We start from the raw sequence: 10476 nt of genomic DNA on the forward strand, positions 1-10476 counted from the left end.
CTCATATTTGACACTGTATGCGGCGAACTTCCTGTCTTATGTTTTACCTGTTCTGCCTACATGCATGTTTTTCTATCCAGTTTAGCATCCCTCTTATTTTCCTTCAATATTTCTCGTGCTCGGGGAGACGACTGACTACAGAGTTTTAAATGTCTCATCTTGCTTTTAATCTCAATATGTGATGGGTAATCACAGAAGCGTCCAACGTGCAGAACACACGTCCAAAGTGAGTTCTTCCTTCGTGCTGCTGGTGTGGCGTCCCAGGGGCCCAGAAAGAGTCCAATGAGAGGGGAAGCGTCAAATGCGAAGGCCCACTGAGGGTGGCACGGCTAACGCACCTTGAAACCTCGCCCTGCATGAATGAAGCTGTTATATAGGTATGTCAAAGCGGGCTGCTTAAATACGACCGTTGCCCTACCTCCTGCGGTTCCCTCCTTGGGCATTCTTAATGACCCAGATTTCTGCCCTGGGAAAGCCAAAACTTCTGAATCGGATGCTGTCGGACCTCTGTGTGTTTAGACGGTCAGAAGTGCAAAGCCGACAGCCAGGTAGGGAGCCCCACAGCGGGAGGCAGCACATTCACGGACGGGGACTCGGACAACACAGGGGTCCACAGACCAGAAAGGCAGCCGCTTGGCCTCCTGCCAGCGGGGAGCCTGTTCCTCTCGCTGCACCTCAGCTCGTGCCTCTGTGACGTGGAGACAGTGTCTCCCTGACAGGCTTTGTTTCGTGAGGCCTGAATATAGTGGTTTGTAAAATGCTTAGCGTAGTGCCTGCCACAGAGCAAGGAGACCACAGCTGCAGGTGTTTGATTTGACTACAATGGGGAAATCACAGCTTGGCATACGTCGAGGGTCAAAGGGGGGGCATCAAAAGCAAAGAGCCGAGAACTGAGTGCTCTATTGCAAATCGTGCCGTCTCTTTGGACTCTCTTTCCCCATCTGGCCCAGAGAGGTCATTGCATTTATGAAAGCAGAACGTTTAGGGGAGGAAGAGCGGGACAGCGGTGCCGAGAACACCACCACAGAGGCATCACACGTTCTCCAGGCACTGTTGTCCCAGCCCAGCGCCCGACCTCGCCCGCAGACCCACGCCTGCTTGAGCTTCATCCCCACACCCCATGGGCTGCCCTTCCCCGCGGGGCCTGCGCGCCGCCTCCTGCTTCCTCTGCACCGGGGGGCCCTTCCCGCCCACCACACTCAGTCCCCGCTTCACACAGGTGTGCTCTCCGTTCCTGGAGACGTTCTCTTTGAGCCATAGGTTACGTAGAACCCCGTAGTTTAGCTTCCAAGCACTTGGGAATTTTGCAGGTATCTTTCTATTGTTGATTTCTGTTTAGTTCTGTGATGGTCTGAGAAGGTGTCTTATGTGATTTCTGCTCTTCAGCTTGGTTGAGGTTTGCTCTGGGCCTCGGGATATGGTCCATGTTGGCGCCTGTTCCCTGCGCATTTCCACTGCAGTCGGGCGCAGTGTCTGTGAAAGTCAAGGTCAAGTGGCTGAATAGCGCTCTTTAGGTCATCTAAATGCTTATTTTCTGCCACATGTTTTATCACTTACTGATAGAGGGCTGCTGAAGTCTCTAGTCATAATTGCGTGTTCGCCTATTTATTTAGTCAGTTTTTGTCTCATGCATTTTGAAGCTCTGCTATTAGATACACACACATTTAGGGTTGTTACGGCTTCCTGGAAAATTGACTCTTTTATCATTATGTGATGTCCCTCTTTTCCCCTAATAACCTTTGTTATTCTGAAGACGACTTTGTCTGAAATTAGGGTAGTTACTCCAGCTTGCCTTTAGTTAGCATTTTCGTGTTATATCTTTTTCCATCCTTTTATTCTTAATCTAAGTATTTACATTTCAAGTGGGTTTGTAATAGATAGTATGTAATTGGGCCTTGCTATTTGATCCAATCTAACAACTCTGTCTTTTAGCTGGCATGTCCAGATCATTCACTTTTAAAGTGATCCTTGAGGGAATTCCCTGGAGGTCCAGTTGTCAGGACTCCATGCTTTCACGACGGAGGGCCCAGGTTTGATCCCGGGTTGGGGAACTAAGATCCCACAAGCTGTGACACAGCCAAAAAAATAAAAAAATAAAAAGTGATGGTTGGTATCATTGGACTGAACTCTACCTTCTTACTGTTTTCTCTTCAGTGGACTAATTCTTGGCTACTATGTCCTCCTGTTCTTCCTTCTTTGGGTTTCATTGAGCATTTTTATGATTCCATTTTATCTCTTATATTGACATTATTTTTACCTCTCTCTCTCTTTTTTTTTTTTTTTTTTTTGGTTTTTTTAAGTGATTGACTAGAGTTCTAATGTATATTTCAGTAATAAAAAGTCTGATCATTTTGGATTTCCTAGGGATGGATTGGGAAAGCGCTATGGTTTTGTTTCCTTCTGAGATGAACTTTGAGATGTTTTTGATTAAAATAGCTAGAATTTAAATAAAATGTTGAAATATGGAATAGCATCTCCATTTGAATAGAATTTTTAAATATGCATTTCATTTGTAACCAGTCAATTAACTCGCGCGCTTTTGTTTTTAAACAGAGGGAGATTAAATCTGGATGAACAAAAATACTGTTCTGTTATTTTCATGCAATAAAAATTTCATTGGGAAAATTCTAGAAAATTTTTCCCTCCTAGAGAAGCAGTTCTGTTTTTTGCTTTGGGGCCACAACCCCTTCGGGAATCTGATGAACCACACCCTAGAAAAACACATATGCTTATCTACACACCAAATTTTGCACATAAGTTCAGGGAATTCACGGACTCCCTTCAGAGTCTCTAGCTCCCTGCTCAGGAACACCTGCCCTGGAATAAGCAGTGAACGCTGTCAACAAGTATTTTGATGTAACCATATATCTTGGTATGTAGAAGTATCAGGTTTGACTTGAGCTTCTCGAGTAGGGAAATAGAAACTCTTGTCCTTTGCTTATTGTATAAGCAGAGCCCCAGCTCCGGGGCACGCCTGGGTCTAGCTCTTAGATTTGTCACCTGCCCTGCCCTGTACCTTAGTGTGGCAGCATTGCAGCCTCTGCAATGGCAGAGGAAGCTCAGATGGTGAAAGCCAGCTTGCTAGTCTAAATAGCCAGCATACCCAGAATACGTTTATCTCCTTTTTTGCTAAAAGTAGAATTCTCCCAGGCACGACAAGTGCTTAACTGATGTCTGTAGTAACCTAGACAGATTTGTTCATGAGCAGATTTCCACACTGATATCAAAACTATCTTCAGTAGAGAGGGGTAAGTTTCAAGCAACACTTGCCTGTATTTTTAAAAGAATAATCTCCCACTTATTCTTTAAAAAAGTCAGAATCACAGACCATTTTATGACAATGAATCCCAAAGGATCCACCAACTACTCTTCCCTTATTCTTCTGCCAGGTTCTGAAATCTCCCTCCAACTATGACACCCTCCTCCGTCAATCAAAACAGAATTATTTGACTCTTCTCTATAAGCAAATAACACCACTGACTGTGTTCATTCTTCCACTGATGCAATTGCCATTGTCTAATATTTCATTTTTTTTCTTTTCATGTATTTGTCTCTTTTAATGATTTAGTAAAATCCATGTCTTCAAGATGTTTGTCATCTGTAAAGGAATCCCACTTTCAATTGACATAATGCCATGTGGAAATATTTTTAAATACTTTAAAATAGAGATGATGGATCATATTTTCAATTTTATTAATATGTTTACTTTCCAAACAGTAAAAAAAAAAAAAAATGGAGTGTTTACATCAGCCAGATTGACTGGAACCCTGTGGACACAACCCTGAAGGGGCTGGTTGACCCGGGGCCCGGACGTTCACTCTGGCAACTGAGAAACTGCCTTAGAGATGGCAGGGCTGTTTCCACATTCCACCTGAGACTCAGCTCATGACTTCTCGTGCCTGTGGCTCTTCCTTCAGCAGGTTGAATTTTACTCTTTTCTAAAGCTTCCACATCTTTGAACAAAATGTATCATATAAATATTACCTTTCATCTTGTAAATACAGATGCTTGAAAACAAAACAAGTGATGTTTACGATAAAAAAAATCTCTTTTCCAAATTTCCTAAATAAAAATGTTTTCAGAAAACTTCATTTCCCAGAATATGTTAAAGGAACCCAAAGGAACAAAAAGCCATCCCATTCCGTATGTCTGTGTTTTTTTCAGCACTCTTTGAAATAATCAGAACGTCAAGGTTTTGGCATTTCTAAGGGAACGTTCTCAGGTACTCTGACCAGATAGTTTTAATTCCTATTTATTCTTTGTAATACTTTATACCCTATAAAAGATAAACTTCTCTTTCACTATCAACTTTCCTTTCCGTTTGATAAACAATGATACTTTTTAATGTGTTCCCAAAGGAGCTAAAATGAACTGAGATTAAATTTGGTGGCTTCCTTATTTACATGTCATTCTCATTGATATCCTCAAATACCATCCAACAGAGTTCATCCATCCACCTCTGTCTCGTCCTCTGTCTTGAACATCTTCTCTCTAAACAGTAGCCCTTTTTCAGTTGTTTGGCAGCATTAGTAAGACTTGAGTTTCCTCTTAGCGATAAGAAAAGAAATACCTTCTTGGTTTGATTCCGTTGTTCTGAATAAAATCAGAACTAGAAAGCAAACAAACATTTAAAAATTGATGCCTGATTTTCTCCTTCCTGTAAATGTTTCAGTTCTCACCCTGAAATGAGGTCTTGCATGAAATTTCTGATGTGCCACGTCTTCCAAGATCACACAGCATGCTGTTACAGTAGAGGTCTCGCTCAATGAGGCACCTAACACACTGACTTTATGGTGAAGCAGACCACTCAGGAGAGGTTAGCTACCCTTGTTCTAGCCGATTGTATTAACCAATGAAGACCACGCAGTGTTTGCTGCTCTGATGTGTTCGTGTCACGAGTGGCCAGTACGCCCGCTGACAGTTCCTTGCCTAATAGTTCTGCTAACTCAGAAAGTTCGAAGAAAGCTGTTCTTTCCCCGTAGCCCAGCACAAGGCCTCTCCCTCCTTGCACACTCAAGAGTCAGAATGTAAAGGAAAATGGAGAGGAAGAAAGGAGAAAGACACACCTGATGGGACAGAATTCAAAGGGAGAGCAAGGGGAAGGTCCTCCTTTGAGGTGAAAGACTCCTCTGTAGATGAGAGAAGCACCAAGGGTCAGAAGGGCGCGTGTCGCCGCTGTCCGCCTGCTCACAGCTCGGGGATGGGTGGGGGGCGTCAGCGCCTTCTTGACTTGCACGCGCTCCTCATAAATTAGAAAAGTCTGCCACAGAGAAGCTTAAATTTTTTTAATGTTACAAAATATATCCATCTTTTTTTCCATTTGTGGCTTCTGGGTCTATGTTCTGTTTAGAAAGGCCAGGCTCATTTCATTCATTCCATGAGATGAATCCGTTCTAATTTATTCTAGAGGTTAATTTTTTAAGTATTTCGATATTTGATCCATTTTTAATTTAGTTTGTGAAAACTGGAAAACTTATCTTTTTTCACGTAATTTTGTCTCAATGCAAATTCCATGTAGTTTACACTCGGCTCAATCAATCACTGACCGTTTACTGACGACCCTCTATGAACCAAGCCAGCGAGGAATCCGAAAGAAATGTAAGACATGATGGTTGAGTTCAAAGAAGTTACACCATATTTGGGGGAAAGAGCTAACACCCTGAGACAGCTCTAGAATTAGACAGCATGTAATTAAGTACTAAATACTGAGACACTGCCTAGAACTGCTGCCCAGGCCACCGTTGCTAGGGAAGACGTTGTGGGCAGATTGGGGCTTGAGTTGGGTATGTATTTCTCTAAACGGTAAAATAAAAAGCTACAGGCTCCCTCTACGTGTGTGTCTGTGTGCATGCATGGTTTAGGTGGACACCCGGTTTTCACGAAACAGCTATCTGTTGGGAAAACATACCTGACACAGACTAAATAGTTAGGATTTAGGTGCTTACGTAGATTGAGACTGGGTTTTAGAGCTAGACGTAAGTGGCAGAGTGCTGAGGGTAGTACTGAGAGACGTGAGTCCTGGGGGGGGGGGGGGGGCGGTGTTTACCTGGGCATCTTACCTTCTGCTCACTCCCCACGCGCCAGCCCAGCCTGCCATGTCCCTGGGGTTTCGCCTCCCCTGATTCTCCCAGAGTTCTGCCCAGTGTGGGTGGGCATCCCTCGAAGGCCTCTTTCTGCAAGCAACTAGCTGCTGCCTCCCTTCTCTCACTGCTTGAAAGAGCCACCATCCCTGTAGCTCTCAACCCGTCCTCCAGAAGTGAAGAGCAGTGAACCACACTTTAACACGTCACTTCTATGAGTCTGTTGCTGGGAGTAAAAGTTGGTTCGGACTTTGCTGGGGGTAGGGGAGACGGGGATGGGTGATCATGTACCACTGCGTTTCACAAGGGCTAGGTTTTTGCACACCCTTTGACCCAACCACTCACCTTGTAGGAATTTCCTATTTATTTATTTAATAAAAACATATATTGCAGATACTGTTCTAAGTGCTTAAAAATCTCAATTCATTTAATCTTCATAACAACCTTAGAGACAGGCACTATGTCTCTACAGGCGAGGAAAATGAGACACAGAGAGGTTTAACGAACTTGCCCACGGCCACCAGCTATTATGTGGCAGAGCCAGCACTTAAACTCACGCTGTCTGACTCCAGAGTCCCTGGAGTTAACAGGACACCGCACTGCCCACGAGGGTAATTTGATGTGTCAACTTGACTGGCCACACAGGGCCCAGACTAAACATCGTTTCCGGGTGTGCGTGTGTGGGGTTGCTTCCGAGTGAGGTTCGCTTGTGACCTGGTAGACTCGGTAGAGCAGATGTCCCTCTGCAGTGAGGGTGGGCGTCGTCCAATCTGCTGAGGGTCTGAATCGAACAAAAGGCAGAGGACGAAGGAAGCCCCCCTCCTTTTTTTTTTTCTGCCTCACTGATTGAGCTGCGACATCTTTTCTCATCTTCTCCTGCCCTTCGGCTGAGACGGAGGCCGTCAACTCCCCTGGTCCTCAGGCCTTCAGACTCTGCCCGCGTGGCACCACTGGCCCTCCTGCATCTCCGGCGTGCAGACAGTGTTACAGATGGTTGCCTTAGCCTCCGTGCTTGTCTGCGCAAGTGCCTTGTAATAAATCTCCATGTGTAAATACACATACGCAATAAATGCACATCCAGGAGGAGATGGACACACATACCTGTTTCTCTAGGGAGCCCTGACTAACACGCTACCTAAGCAGCTAGCGGGACGCCTGCCGTGCACCAAGCACAGCCCCGGCTCCCACGGAGCTGCTGGCTTAGGGGTTTTCAAACTGAGGGGAAAAACTCATCTGTGAGCCATGAAATAGACTTAGTGGATTGTGACCGGAATTGCTTTAAAACCAGCATAGGAAAAAGCAGAAGATGAGCTTTGTTCTTGACATGTTCATGACATTGTTCTCGCACCTACACGTGTGTGTAAGGCACACGTGTGTACAGGCACACGTGTGCGTACAGGCATACATGTGCAGATGAGTGAGGAGTCACAGAATAAAATGCACGCCTGTGAGCTGTAGCCAGAAGGGCTTCAAAGTTGCCAGGCTAGCAGGAGAGACAAACATCAGATACGTAATTATATTTGTGCAAACTTTTAGAAATAATTGCAAAAAGTTGCCTGAAAATAGGAAATTGTTACACAAATTATGATACAGAGATACAATGGAATTCTATCTGAAACTAAAATTATATTGTGGGTATTTAGTGACAGAAACATCGGCAAGATGTATCGATAAGGAGGAAAGTCAGATTATAAAACAACATGTGAATATAGATGAACGTGTATGCAAGACAAAAAGACCCACAGATACAGAAAACAAACCTGTAGTTACCAAAAAGGAGAGGGAAAAGTTAGGGGTATGGAATGAACAGATACAAGCTACTATATATAAAAGAGGGAAGCAACGAGAGTACGCTGTGCAGGGAATCACAACCATCACCTTATAATCACTTACAATGGATCGTAATCTGCAGAATCCCGAGTCATCAGGCTGCACACCTGCGACTCACAGCAGTGCTCATAAACGTCACCACTCTTTAATAAAACAAGTGCAACATACATTTTGTAAATACACACACACACACACGTATGTATTTGCACAGAAAAAGGATGAAAAAGGAGCGTCACTCGTCAGGATGCTCCTGCTGCAGGAGTTTTGCAAAAGATATTCTTTCCTTCATTTTCCCCCATGAACACGGTTCTTTTTATAGGATGTATTTTTATATAAAATAAGATATATCCTTATCTATGATTGCATACTAAGGATGAGTATCAAATGCAAAGAAAATTCTTGTAAACAATAAAAATAAAGAATTTTTGCAAATTAATAAAAGGCCAAATTACCCAATACAAGAGTGGGGAAAAGACGGAAACAGATCTTTCATGGAAGAGAAATCTTTCTTCCCAAATAAACACATCAAGTAATGCTAAACCACGCACGTGACAGAGACACAATTTAAAATAACAAACTAAAAATATCTCTTTCTGGAATTCCCTGGCATTCCAGAGGTTAGGACCCGGTGCTCTCACTGCCGGGGACCAGGTTCAATCCCTGGCCGAGGAACTGAGATCCCGCAAGCCACACAGCACAGCCGAAAATACATATATATATCTCTCTCATCAGTTTTGCAAACAGCTAACCCTGCCCTACGAAAACCACTTTAAGAAAATCCAATATTCACACCTGGAGTTTCAGAAAGGAAACAAATGAGTCTTCATCTTACAAAGGAGTCGTTCACTCTAAATATCAAACTTCCCCTGGTGCCTGAGGTGTACTGCTATTTCTGTCTCAAATTCCAAGGGCCAGGGGTCAGAGAGATGGAAACACTGGCATTGATTAGTAGCCCTACAATATCATGAAATAAATCATTAAATGAGGTACAAAGACTTCTCCAAAGAAGTACAAAAACTTTTAATACAGATAGAAAAATAGTGTATATAAACGCAATAACATACTTTTTCATGCTCGCTCTGCACACACACACGCGCGCACAGACACACGCACACACACCCCTACGTGCACCATGTTAATCTTTTAACATACATTATCTCGTTTAATCCCTACAACAACTTCGTGAGTTTTAGTTACTCCATTAGCTGCATTTTTACTGCAGGAGAAGCGCGGCTACAAGAGGTTAGGTAAGCGGCTTCACAGGGAAGCGGAGGAGATGCGCTCTGAGCCCAAACCTCAACGCGTCCACGGGCTGCGATCTCAGCCACCTGGGTGGCTTCACACACGCCCCGTGACCGGCTGTACACACGTGATGAGAATGTCGTGCTTGAGGCCAGGGGATTTCAGAGAAAGGTCTGGGGAGGGCTGGTGCTGGACGTGGGGGCTCAAGTGTCCAAGCGGTTTTTTCTTAAAGTACACGTTTGCACGGTGGTCATGACTGCGTTTTTTCCCTGATGAAAATTTGAACGTCATCCAACCAACGTGTCTTGTCTGGCGAGGACCTTTTGTCAGCGGGTGTGGTGACGAGGACAGCGCGTCGCGCACTTCCTCCGTGCTGAGGTGACGCCCAGGAAAGGGCACACGTCACCGTCCCGGGTGCTCCCTATGGCTTCGTAAAGTAGGGGTCATAACATACGTGCTCCGCGGACAGCACCGCGGCCAAGACGGTGACAATAAGGGTAGTAGGAAATCATAAGAGGAAATAATACTAATAATACTAATCATGTGAAAATAATACGTGTATTAATAACAGCAAGGCACTAAGGGAAGCTATCAGTAACGACCAAGTATAAAGGCTGTCTACGCAGAGATGTGCATTTCTGAATGGAGTGTAACCTGTAGGTTTTTTCTTTCATCATTTCTGTGCGATACGACCCATCTCTGCCGTACCAGATACCTAGAAACCATGAACCACGCTGAATGAGGTCCAAGAGACAACGGTCCATTCTCGACGGTTTCTGACCATAATACCACTCGGCACGCGTGGTCTTTAAATAACCCGTTTGTGCAGCGGCTATTAGCTGCGGTAGCGGGGGTGACGGACAATTGTGCTTTACTCTGGTTGACCCATGTCTTTCAGGAACACTCATCTCTCTGACATGGTCTCTCCTACCTCCATTTTCCCTTTGCCCTGATTTCTTAATTTTTTATCTATTTTAAGAACCACCGTAAATAACTGGGGGTTCGGGACTGAGATGAACACACGCAGAAAGAGCCAAACAAGCTCCCTCCTCCTGTAAGACAGCCTGAGCGTCTCTCCCCAGAGACGCAGAGCTCCGGGTTCCACAGTGTAGCTAATCGTGTCTATGGCCTGAAAGCGGGAGCTGGGATCAAGGTCTCAGGAGCTGATATGACGACAGGAGGCCGCGTTGTCATATCCCAGAGAACTGAGCCTGGCTGTCCTTCGGCTCGTTACTTCCTACTTCATCCTCTCCCTGGTGTAAACTATAGCCATTTCCAACCAAGCCCAGCGGAATGTGATCACGGGTGAGAAGCTGGGAGGGCG

Source organism: Hippopotamus amphibius, chromosome 2 (assembly GCF_030028045.1).
Source record: "Hippopotamus amphibius kiboko isolate mHipAmp2 chromosome 2, mHipAmp2.hap2, whole genome shotgun sequence".
In the NCBI taxonomy this organism is placed as follows: Eukaryota; Metazoa; Chordata; class Mammalia; order Artiodactyla; family Hippopotamidae; genus Hippopotamus; species Hippopotamus amphibius.